This window comes from Temnothorax longispinosus, chromosome 4 (genome assembly GCF_030848805.1).
Source record: "Temnothorax longispinosus isolate EJ_2023e chromosome 4, Tlon_JGU_v1, whole genome shotgun sequence".
In the NCBI taxonomy this organism is placed as follows: Eukaryota; Metazoa; Arthropoda; class Insecta; order Hymenoptera; family Formicidae; genus Temnothorax; species Temnothorax longispinosus.
Window position 1 is genome coordinate 4,755,139 of NC_092361.1, and position 13,020 is coordinate 4,768,158.

At 47.5% G+C, this 13,020-nt stretch overlaps 1 protein-coding gene across 7 annotated transcripts in view; it reads right to left on the minus strand.

Moving 5' to 3' along the window:
• Positions 1 to 13,020, minus strand: part of Heph (polypyrimidine tract-binding protein 1 heph) — a 393,209-nt gene that overhangs the window by 294,164 nt on the left and 86,025 nt on the right. For 2 of the 7 annotated variants that reach the window (XM_071776627.1, XM_071776623.1), the window contains exon 1: positions 2,208 to 2,904. The exons of 2 other annotated variants lie outside the window; for them this stretch is intronic. The gene's annotated coding sequence lies outside the window, so the exon portion shown is untranslated. Of the gene's footprint in view, positions 1 to 2,207; positions 2,905 to 3,475; positions 3,573 to 13,020 lie in introns of those variants that run through there. 3 more of the 7 variants (XM_071776624.1, XM_071776626.1, XM_071776630.1) reach the window with 3 other exon arrangements.

The window sequence follows — 13,020 nt, forward strand, 5'->3', positions numbered from 1 at the left end:
TGCAAGGAGGTGTACGCTCTGATTGCCGGTTTGCAGCCTAGTTTCTACTGACAATGCCATCGTTGACGACGGCGACAAGTCTTGCTCAACGAGGCGCGGGCCTAAAGGATACGAATTTCCAGCCTTGCGAGGCTGCGCGAATTGCGAGGGCGCCGAGAATTTCGAAGCGAGCTAAGCGAAATAGCGCCCGCGTTTTAGGACAAGTTGGATATTTCCAAGCGGAACGGTATTTCGCAAAATAACATTTTCGAGCAAGTTGGCGTTTCAAAGTGAATCAGAAATCTCGAGACTATTACCTAATACATCCGGGAGCGGACTTATTAAAAGGAAGTTTCTCGTTAAATCGCCGTCCTTAAAACATTCTTACGAAGGTCAAACGTAACCCCGGTCGATTATTTCAGCGACCGCAACTTTGTCGCTGTAGATCGGAAACGGTGACAAGCGTGGAAGAGTTCGCGTCGTCGCGGAACGGGACGTGGGACGGCTCTCTGCGAAGTGAAGTCGCGTGATGCGTGGAGGAGCGCGGGGACGCGCATCACAACGGCGCGGGCGATTCTCACGATCCTGAAGAACCTGGCGTACCACGGCCGCGGGGTACCGTAGGCCAGGTGCATACATGCATGCGGCGGCGGCGGCGCGGCGCACGTACGAGGGGCCGTGGGTTCGAGGAACGCGGCGTTGCGCCGCGCAATGCGGCGCCGCGATAAGCGTGTAACTATACTAACTATGCGCCACCGGCAGTCAAGCGGCCGGGCTGTTTATGGCAGCGATTTTTATGCTCGCCGCCTCGCACAAAAAAAACACGCTCGGACCTCGTCTAGTCTCTCCGGGAACGCGCGACTCGTTGATACTCGACTACTTCGTCGAGTCTCTACCTGCGACAGCGACGTTTTCCCAGCGGTGTAAAACGATTGTTCCGCGAGATACGTTTGTATAAGCCAGTGGAAAGAACCAGTCGTGTTCTACCTCGAAGCCCCCCCGGGACGACGAAAAATTATTTACTGGAAGACGCGACATAAATATTCAACGACATATGACACGAAAAGGTATTAGACAAATAGGCAAGGAGAGAAGTACACGCGAGCGCAATTTATAGATTTCTTGCCGCTAAAAGTGAAGATTGATGAATGTTAATAAACTCCTGTTTAAAGACATCGAGCTATATCTCTATCCTGTCACGTCACTCGCTTGAAGAATAATAAAATATTTATGTTAATTTTACCGCGATTTTTTTGTTAAAATTTCTAATTTTGTTGAAATGTCGAGTCGCGTAACGCCATCTCTTTCGGATATTTCTATTATTAACGTTATCAAGGGCCGACGGTTGTTCCAACCTATCGGTAAACAAACTAACAGTTAAATCAAATATATGTCTGTTTTTCCTTCAAATTAGACAAAAATAGACATGTGATTTTAACTATTGTATTAGTTTAATCGGCCCTAAGTGTATTACATTTCTCATTATTGACATTGTGTGCATTCCGTTAATTTATCCTTGTTTAACATTCAGCGAACAACAAGGATAAATGATGCATTATGCGCATCACGCGTGAAACGGCATGCGCCCATTATTAGATCTCTATTATCCTGCTCCGCAGCGCGCTCAAGAGAACTCGATATCGCGCGGCAAAACTTAATTTCGCAATCTTAAAAGAAAGCCGTCACGTGTATCCAGCCGGCAACACCTGTTTCTCCTCATCAGGAGCATATTTCCGCTCCTTTGCGCAAGCCGGGCTGCGCTCCGAAACCGGCGCGAAATCGGCTTTCCGGTGAGCGCGTGCGCGCGCGCGCGCGGAAAGGGCCAAGGCCGAGGGACCGTGACGAATGGCATCCGTCCCAAGGAGAGAGAACAATCGCTCCGCCGACGGACGGAGAGATCTCGTCGACGGAAATTCACGACCACGTGCGGGAACGGAGCGGGCGAAAGGGGGGCCGTGGAAGCCGGTTTCAACGCGCGCGGACGCGCGGCGGACATGCGCCTTTCGCGCGCGGGCGCGCATCGCGCGGAAAGAGGGAGAAGGATCAAGGATCCGCGCGGATTTCGGAGCGCGCGCAGCGGGCACGGCGCGCGGCCGCGTGCGACCGCGCCGGAAACGCTCGGCTCAACGTGGTGGCGGCAGCCGAGGATCGTCGCCGAGAGCCGACAGGCAGCAGCGTGCGGCGTGGCACGCCGATCGAATGTTACTAACTGGCCGAATGTTACTAACCGTGTCCACGGTAGGGCTCCCGAACGGCGGCGGCAGCGGTGGCGGCAACGATGGAAGGAATGTCCAGGCGAATTCCGTGGGATATCCGTGCACTCGGTGGTTCGGCGACGTGGCTTCTCCCCCGCGTGGCTTCGTTTCACTCACAAAGCGCGACACAGACGACGCGCGTATAAATTCCGGCAGAAAAGCTTTTTCCCTCTTCCGATTCCTCCTGCCTCAGTGGATTTTTCCGCCTCGCGGTTACTTGGACTCGCGCGGCTTTTGTTGCGCCGTGTAGACCCGACGCGGTGAACGCACACGCGAGAAACAACACCGTTTGTAAAGTTACGACGACGACGACGACGGTAGCGGCAACGACGGCAGAGACTGCGGATCGCGCTCGTTATGAATCGAAGATAATGTCACGGGGACGCACACACACATACACTCACACGCGCGCGCACACGTCGAGGTGGCAGCGTCGCTCGTTTGTAGGTACGCGTCGGCTAGGCGGCGAGGAGCCCGTTTTGGAGGTTAGGAAGCGCACGACGACGACGCACCACCGGCTAGCTACTGCTCTCCTTCCTCTCTCCGCCTTTCCCTACAAGCTACGTGCGGCCGCCGTCTCGCTCTACCCGTCTGCCCCTCTCACTCCGGCTCTCTCCCACACGAGGGTCTACCGAGGCACGACTCGTACGATCTCTCGCGTCACGTTGTACGTTGTACACCCGTTCATGCAACTAACTAAACCGATCGTCCGTTTTGCCGGGGGTAAACACCCAAGTAAACGAGATAGGAGGTGATAGAGAGAGAGAGAGAGAGAAGAATAATAATAAATAACAACGGCGAGAAGGAAAACAAACAAGGAGGTGCGAAGCGCCGTACGAGCGACAAAGACGAAACGCGCGCTTCGGAGAAAGAGCGAGCAAAAAGTGAAGGAGAGGGGGTTTCCCGAATACGCCGGTTAGAAACTCCGAAGTGACGCGCGACCACGAAAACGCGTGTCGCGTACGCGCAATGAATCCGGCGGTAAATTACGCACGAAGAAACAGAGAGAGAGAGAGAGAGAGAGAGAGACGGATAAAAATAGAAGACAAAAAAAGAGAGAAAGAGAGACGACGTTAAAAACTTCGCTACGAATCGTGGCGCGCCATGAGAAAACGGAGCTGCGAGCGGGGAGGAGGAGGCGCGAGGGGAACGCGCTTTGGAGACGCGGCGACGAGCGGGAGAAGGTTTGGCACGGAGAGGATGTAGCAGAGAGGAAGGGAGGAAAGGGGGGGCAGACTCACCGTGTAGCCGAGTGTGGTGCGCGACGTGAGGGCCAGGTGCGGCGCGGGGTTATGCGAGTGGGGAGCGACACAACGACTCCGTCTCGGTAGAGGGACGCGGGGCGACTGACGCTCCAGGCGGTAGAGGGGGAACTTAGGCTTCCGTGGGATGGGCGGGGCGGGAGGGGGGAGGCTCGCCAGCCGGCAACAGCCGACGCGGCTCGATCCGCCACGATCTCGCTCGCGCTTCCCACGCGGCCGTGAACGTCATCTTCGTCGCTCTGCCCGGCTGTATCGCCGCTGCCGTCGCCGCCGCCGTTGCCGTTGCCGTTGCCGTTGCCGTTGCCGTTGCCGTTGCCGTTGCCGTTGCTGCCGCTGCGATGTGTCGGCGAACGACGTAGGAGGCGCGCCAGGGTGTATACGGGGTGTCCACGATATTTGTTGACGATTACGCGCTATTCACCCTTCGGCTCCCCCGACAGAACGATTTTGTAATGGCGGTTATATGAACGTGGCCGTTAAATGCAACGCGCGAGCGCCCCGTTGCAATTTAATTCGTCGTAACGCGCGGTAAATAATCGTCGCGCAATGTTGTAGGTGTAATGTGTAAACTCTCGCGTAGAATGCTTCCCCGCCCCGTTAGGAAAGTGGAAATAAATGTTCCGCCGAGGGCATTTGCATAATACGAGTTTGCATAGCACACATCTTGACTGTATTTGCATAATACGGATCCTGTTTGTATTTGCATAATCCAAATTTCGATTTTATTTTCAGCGAAGTAATATTCTATCGTTCGAAAATAGTTGACGCATCCGGCGAGAATTACGCGTGTTCGATGCGTTATTCATGATGGCCACCGAAAATAATCCAGAATTCATGTCGTTTTTATTGTAATATTTAAAGGTGAAACACGTGAAAAGAACTTTTTATGGGTTGCTTACACAAAGACAGCTATTAATCTTTGAAAGAAACCACGAAAGAAAGACCGCAAGGTATACTTTTAATATCACAAAAATTGTACACAATTCCTCGATGTTCATATATATAAAAATAGATAATGGCTTCATAATTCCCTTTAGAATCCTCTTGGAATTACTCATTGTTATTTAAATCGACCATGCGCCGCGGATCTCGGTACTCTCGGTACTCTCCGGTACGTTCGATTCTCCATCGCGAACAAAGAACACGTAGCAGAGGGAATTCCACTTTGCGCGCGCGTCTCACCCGGTATATACGCGCGCAGGACGATCACACGGGCGAAAAGAATACGTGACTCGACAAGGTAAGAGACGGGGTGGCGCGGGGAGACACCGGAATGGGGCCCCGAGGAAGAAAACGAGTCTGCGAAACGAGGATAGCACGCGCCGTGAAAAAGCGACGAGAGAGATGAGCATAGAAGGATGGCAAAAGACGGTGGGGGCGAAGGGGGGGATGGACACCGGGTGTCCGGGGAAACGAACGGGAGAGACCTTGTACATCGCGGAGAACGAAGCTTTGTGTCGGACGGCAGTTGTGTGAAGGGAAGAGAGTGCCTGCCAGGGCCTGCCCAGAACAGAGGAGGGAAAAGAAGGGACGGGGAGGGAAGGGCGCAGAGAAGGGCCCTCGACCGTCTGCGATCCGTGCGCATAAAGGTCCTCCTCATACGACCAGCTTTCCGGATGCGGTCCCTCTCTCCTCCCTCTCGTCGGTTTGCCAGCGGGGGACGGCGGGACCGAGCGAGAAAACCGGATTGCCGCTTCACTTTTTACGTTTGAATGCCGGGGAGTATTTTTCGGAGATGCGCGATGTGTGTTACTCGATACCGGGTCCCCCTCCCTCCCCCTCTTCCGCCCTTCCCTGCCCCCTGTATATACACTTTCGCCCGCGGAGGTATTTTTAGCGGCGGACCTGCGTATTTTTGACAACGGATCCCGAGAGGGGCTTGGACCGATGCCCCTATTAGATGCCCTCGAGAATCCAAGCGGGAATAAATGCTTCGATCTGTCGGCAATCGAGAGGAGTTTTAACTCTCCCCCCTTCCCTCCTCCCGCCCTCGGCACGCACAACGAGGAACATTCGATACTTTGGCGAAATAGATCGCGCGTAGTCCGAATTGTTGCATCACGCAACCTATTCGAGAGATAGGTCTTTTTTTTTTATCTAAAACTCGTAACGCGTGTAGTCATTGTTGTTCCGCAAAATCTCGACGCGATAAGAATTTCGTCATGAGAGTTTCCATTTCTGTGTAATGAAGCAATGTCAATTTCACTTTCACTCCTCGGTTACTTCAATTTGCCGGATCACGCTTTTGACTCTCAGAGCCGAACGTTTCAATCACGTCTCGTCACGTGTCATGCACACGTCAGGATTAATTCCCGAAGTGTGAAAGTATTGAACGTGTGGTACCTATGATCTCTCGCGCATCGTAATTCTGCAGATTATTATACGTGACGCGCACACGCGGAGAAGGTGGGAAGCGAATCGTAACCGTGAGAGCGCATCAAACGAAACTCGACAACGAAATCGTCTCTATCGTGCGAGAAGCGGCCGTAAACCGGCCGTATCATGTATCAGCCGACTAATCAGTGAAATTCATTCATTAAGCGCACGTGAAATCCCGACGTTATTGTGCAAGGCGCGATTCAAAAAACACTCGCGAATGCTTAGAGAAGCGTACTTTTGTAAAGATTGCGTAAACATGACTCTACGAAATTGAATTATTATCAACTGTCAAGCGAGTCACTTGTGCTTAAGCGTGATACGTGTTTATTTATAAATAGCTGTATCACTCAGCATTGCTTCGCTGCAACATTTATACGTACAATTATGTCACACGTCGAACTAGAGGAGGAGGTGATCAAAAGAAAAGCCCGAAAGTTATATATCGAGAAGCTAATGGGCCTCGGAATTAACTTGACGAAGCTTTCTGTCAGAAAGCGTACGGCGCGAGGTGTCAGTTATACTCTCTGCTCGAACAACAGGTATTTCGAGACGTCAGTCGCGTTCCGAAGGTGCGATATGGACGTGAATATGGCGGGACGGCTGGCGTCGGGCCGGACAAAGGAAGCGGTGGATCGTGCGGCCCTGTGTATTTGCATGGGAACGTACCCACAGGATCCCATGCTCGCACAAAGGACGAGAACGAGCCACCTTTTGCGCCTGTACTCGCGACGCGAGCGATTGCACGCTCACCTGTGCACCAGCGGACGTGCACGTGAACGGGTTTGTATATATATATATATCTACGTGTCGTCCCCCATCCGTGGGCCTCTATATGCATCAGCGCGGAGGCACGTACGAGCGCGGGGAGAGAGAGAGGTCTTAAGACCACGTTTAAAAATGTAGGATACCGCAGGACGGAGGGTTCGTCGTTCCCTCTTGGGACGGGGTCAGATCGTTACTTTCCATTTCGACGAGGGATACACGAGCCCTTGGGCGAAGTCTGAGGAGCGAAGGGAGCGCGCGCCGGCTTACCTTCCCCTGTTTGGGCTTGCTCTCGGCTCGAAAACCCAATTCATCGTCGGGAATAGAGTGGTACCGGATAAAGACGCATCAGGGACGGACAGGGAATGTTTTATCGCGGATTTATCACGATAAAGTCAGCTGATTTGCGAACTTGCGGAAGAGTGGAGATTTGGATTCTGGGTCACCCGACAATCCGCGTTCACCACGAATTCTGGAATCGTTTCACTTCACATTCAAATTCAATTGTGCCAATACCGATTTAGCATAATTCAATATTTGGCGAATCGCTAATTCGGTTTAATTCGATTTGACGTCCTCGAGTCTAGGATTTGTCCTCGGAATATCCTTATATAGCGAGAGAAATTTATACAAGTTCCATGACGCGCCACGTTTCTTTTTCTCGCGCCTAAGCGTGAAAATATTGTTTATCGATTTCTCGCGTAATGTGGTTATTACCGTCCTGTTTACGTAGAAATATTTATCATGTATCGCCATCGTCGAAGGCAATTATGCTTTATATTTGTTACGGAGCCGATTGTAACGTATCCTCGTTTCCTGCTATTAATCGATACGACTTTACGATTATTATTTTATCAAGGCTGCAGAAGTCGATTCCATCATATGATGAGTAAATTAAACGTTTGTTCTAGAAAGAACTGTCGTGATCGTCGTTTAGGAAGAAAACAACCACAATTTAATTTTTTTAATGGCGCAACGATTATTTCAAATTATCTTTTATTTTATCGAGCCGTCCACGATATCACGCTATACACTCAAGGTCGTCCATCGCTCTCATTTCCGGAATAAAAATAAAAGGGCATGCAAATCTTGAATAAACAAATTTCTCAGCATCTTATTCTATGAATATTTGTGCAGATACATTTTATTAGAACGAGATGTAACGCCTACCAGAAAAATATTTAACAATAAGATAAAATATATTTTTTCTTTTATTATAATTGTTATTTTGATTCGATAAAACGTTTTCTAAGACATCTTCTTTAAAGCGAAGAAAAATTTGGGTTTTTCTATTAAAAAATAATTAATAAAATGTATCCTATCATTTTTCATGATCGGACGGAATTATAAATTATCATTTAAAATTCAGTCCGAGAAAGGAGTGACGATTCCGCCCCGATAATTTTGTCATTTCAATTTTTGCACCTGTGTCATTTTCACTCTATACCAAGTTGAACAAAGCGACATAGACCAAAAATGTCCGTATAAATTTTGTAGCCAAGGGTTCATTCTTTACAACGGTATACCACATTTTACTAAAATTATTTGTTTTGTTGTTAAAAATCGGCACCGAAAAAATAGTGACGGCCGTCTCCCCTATTTATTTCGTTAAAAAATTTTTTTCTCTTAGTGTATAGAAATATTCATAATGACGAGGTCAAAGATGACAAAAATATCAATCAACCAATCATTGACACATCGACATCAAATCGACTTCGATTTGACTAATCATTTCTGGCTAGGTCTTAATGGAAACTCTTAAAATTTTATTAAAAGAGTAAATATACAAATGCAGAAAATATCTCAAAGTTGACATTAGATATCGGCATATCGCCCGAGATTCACCATAAAATGCTTTAGTGAGAATTCAAGCAAATCTAAATCCTCACGTACATTAGCAAAGTCGATAGAATGGTGACTCATATCATCATCAGCTGATTCAAGGCTGAGAATCTACTCGACCCTATCGAGCTATCCAACGGAAATAAAGCGTTTTCATCGATGTCGCCCGGTAATAAAGTACGCAAATGAGGTCATGAGAAGAAGAGAGAGAGGGAGAGAGAGAGAGGATACGAGATACGAGTTCTCTCTCTCTCTCTCTCTCTCTCTCTCTCTCTCTCTCTCTCTCTCTCTCTCTCTCTCGTGAATTTTCCGTCGGTGTATTTTGCAGCTTCAAATCCCAAAACAGCACTCGCGACGCGGAAAAGAGAGACAGCGAGTGGTGGGCCATATCTCACCTGGCGTGGAACGCTAAATGCCGCGTTTCAACGTGCGAATTAAGATTTATCGCGGCCGCCGTTTGACCAAGAAGCCTTTTCGCGCCGCCGTAAAGTCTCGACGAAGACTTATGGGTCTCGGTTACCCCGCTGCAACGCGTTGTCCACGTCGCTACTGAATCCCGGACAAGAGTTCGTCCGATCTTAGGATTCTGACTTTCGTCTTTACGCATAACTCCAGCTTAATCCCAAATTGTTGTGCACTATTACGTTCTAAAGCGTTATCGGCGCGAAAACTTTATGGAAACCATAAGGATTCTCTCGTGACTGGGACTTTGTTTGGAATTTCTTTGAGAATCACGGAGAAGACGGAGAAGTCTTGAAACTTGACGAACACCCCTGCAATCGCGCGAATTGTCTTAATGTAGGCGACACTCACTTGGCACAACTGGCGCCGTTCATCATTTGGAGGAACAGCTAGAAATGCTTACCCGAGCGAGCGATTACACTTCTCACGCGGCCGGTCCCGGAAAAATCTATCTTAACTAGATGATTATAAATCAATCACCCGTTTAGCGAGACCGTAAAGTCGCGTAGAGTTTCTACCGTCTATTTCTACACAAGATATACGTCACATATATACATACAAAATAAACGTTTCATCGCAGTGTGCAACGTACGTGGATTTATCAAATAAAATAGAGATTTAAATCTGTAACTAAACAACGTTAATAATTTTTGGAATTTGATATACAAATATCCTTTAAAGATAAATATTCTTTTAGTATAAATATACGCAATTTAATGCAAATTTTTATCAGAAACAGTACTTTCAATGTATTTATAAAAATGCAACAACAATTTTTATTAAAAACAGTGCTTTCAACGTATTCGTAAAAATGCAACAACAAAAATTTAAAAAAAATAGATATGTTAATACCTAATTGTTTACAGCGTTATAAAGATATTTTTAAAGAATTTCCATTAATTAATTCGTCAGGGGAATAATATAGGTAATCATTTCGAGCGAAAGTAAGCTTAGAACATAATGATACCGTTCGAGTCGCGTGCTTGCTTCAGCGAAAGTAATCGAAGCGAAACGCGAGCGATTAGGCGAGTCGACTGGACTCAGCGTTATCGGTTATCCAGATCGGGTAACCGTGAACCTGAATTCGAGAACGAGACTTGTCTTAACCGGTATGTTGTACATACAGTGGAATGAGATATTCGCTCTATATCATACACGCCTGGTCACTTTATCGTCACATTCAGTACATTCCTTGTTGGAGGAAGGGAAGAGGACAGGTTTATATCCACTAAACTCTTGGACTGGATTATATTTTACCACAATGTCTGTCACGTAAATCGTCCCGCGACCGCGCAATAGCAACAAACCCGCGTATGTAATTGTAGCGTCATATGCGAGAGCGTAAAATTTAGGACGCGTTAACGTTAAGAAATATCTGGCCCGCGCATCTTTCCACTGACAGGTTTCAACATTCAACGATTTATCGGATGTCCGTTTCCTGCGTATGTTCTTTTATTTAACGCGCTAAGCGTCACAACGGATGCCGGTGTGTGTTCGCCGATGATATTTATAGCCGATGAAATATCGATGCTTTATACGCCGCATATGAAGATGGATGTGCGTGCATACAAATTTCAAGGCCTTTACCCGGCCGTTGAGTTAAATTAACATTACGTCTTGTAATTTAACTGAAACAATGAGTTATTGGAAAAATCTCTACGTACCGAATGACGTTACCATATTACGGACATTCGTCACGAATCGTCAAATGAAACGTCTTGATATTATTCTCTGCGGCGCGTCAGTCGCTTTGTAAATTTTTCGAGAAACGTTTGCGAGACGGCTGAGTTGCGCCAGCGACGAGTCAGAAGCAAGGGGAACTGAAATTAATCTAAATTAAGTAATGACGCTCTCTTGCTCGCTAAGAACCTCGCTACGTCGGCGTTAGAGGCTCAAATTGCCGCAGCCCAGTGGCGTATTTCAACAAAACCGAAGCGGCAAAAAATTCCCCGATTTTTTGGAGATCCTATCGTGAATACAAAAATGTACTCCTTTTTATTTTCATCGCCATATTAATGTTCCTCATAATATTCATAAATTTAGAACAAACGTATTCCTTTTTATCAACATTTGTTCGAACCATGACCGTCGATTCAGATTGAGTCCCGATCATTTTTCGGACTTAAAATTAAAACTTTTAAATAATTAATTTTAAAATCCATGTCAACGCAATAATTACGAAAAAATGACAAAAAAACAAAGAAAACTTATTTTTATGCATTTCTCGTTAATTAGTGTAACTGATTCGAATATTTCCGAGATGTATGTACCGAGACTGAACTGTATAAATATTACGCTTATTGCGACTGCCGCCACTTTCGTTTGCTCTCTTTCCTCTTCAGCCTTTCTCGCGGTCTTGCGTCTCCACGGTATCGCAAGCATCTGCTGGGCGTCTCCTGATTAATTAATCGACTCGTTTGTCTGACCCTCTACTTACACTCTGCCTTTCTTTATACGTTGCTTTTATACGTTTCATGGACAACACGCGCTGTTTTGATACAATAAAATCGATATATGAATATCATAAAAAGTATCAGGATCAAATACAATAAACTCCAAGCTTCAAGATAATGAAACTTGACACATCACTCATTGTCAGTAATCCATTATCCTGCTATTACTGCATATTTAATACTTTAATCCGTGAAATTTAACACTTTAATTCGCGCTCTCCTTTCAATATTATTAACTGCTGTTCTCGAAAACGATCGGTGTTTTGTCTACGATGCCATATGAAATCTGAACGGGCCGCGTTACCGTCTTGGCCAAACAATAATTCACAGTGAAAGATAATGACAATCTGACACCGTCGGTGACGGTGCTCAAACCAAAAAGGACGGGTTGGCACCATTTCAGTCACTTCTAATTCTGTCGACCAGACATCAGCTAGCCGATTTACTAATCGACCAGCGTTCGTCGGTTGACCGGCAACACTCGAAATTTCATCCTAAATGGTTTTACGTTAAAATTTCCCTACCGCTTGTCCATGGTATCCTGTTACCCGCGATGACTCGCGGATGATCTATCGAGTGTCGCGCAGTCGCGCACGTGAGCGCGCCATAAATTGCACGCTGCGAAAAGCTATTTTTGCGGAAACTACGGGAGCGTTAATTGCTGCAGACAAGTCAATCCCACGTAGCTTGCCGCAGTATAGCGAGTTAATTAACCACCACGTCAGAGTCTCTTACTAAGCGCGGTCCTAGAATCTGGCTTCGGATCCTCGTCGCTTCGCATTTCGCTTCCCTCTCTCTCTCTTTCTCTGTCTCTCCTTCTCCGTTCCTCTCTCTTCCGCGTGTAATACATATCTACCCACCCGCCTATCTCTATCTCTATCAGCGAAAACGTAAGCTGGGACCATCGCCAACTTCGCCCAACCACGACCCGACGGCTTCGTGCTCGGTCGCTGTTTGACTTACCGACATAACGATTTCGCCAAAACTTCGCGCCGTTCAAACACCGCCTACCAGGAACGTTTCCATGTATTTTGACGCTTTGACCCAGACGCATAAACAACCGTGAAGTTGTATAGCAGGCAGATTCGAGATTCCCGCGTATCTCGCGCCTCATTGCCAGGAAATTGAAACGCGTCCTGAAAAATTTGCCTGGAAAACTGGGAAAACGCTCTGGTGATATGAAGAAACTGGGCAAAAAAAACGGAAGACAGGTAGTATCCGAATAATTACTGTTGCCGGTAATCTTATTCGCGATAAAACCGTGTCACGCGCAAATAAAATAGCCCCCACCCCCCCTTCCGTGTGGAGTGCAGCTCGCGTTAAGCTCGCCGTAGGTGTCTTTCAAAAGCTACGACAAGCACGAAATCCGGAGCGCGCGGCGCAGAGGGTTCGCAGATTATGTTTTTAAAAAGCGCGGCGTATCATTTACGGCGCGAATTAATCACGAACTCGGTTGCACGGCGATAACAAGCTTTTGGCGTTCTTTCTCCTTTTTCCTTTCGTAAACAGTCACGAGTGTGTTGCCCGCCGCGGCGCGGCGGCCGGGGCCGTCGGCGGGCAGGGAACGCAATTTTTCGCAGGCAATATGTTCGTTTTAATCCGTATGTACGTTACGATTTAAATTGG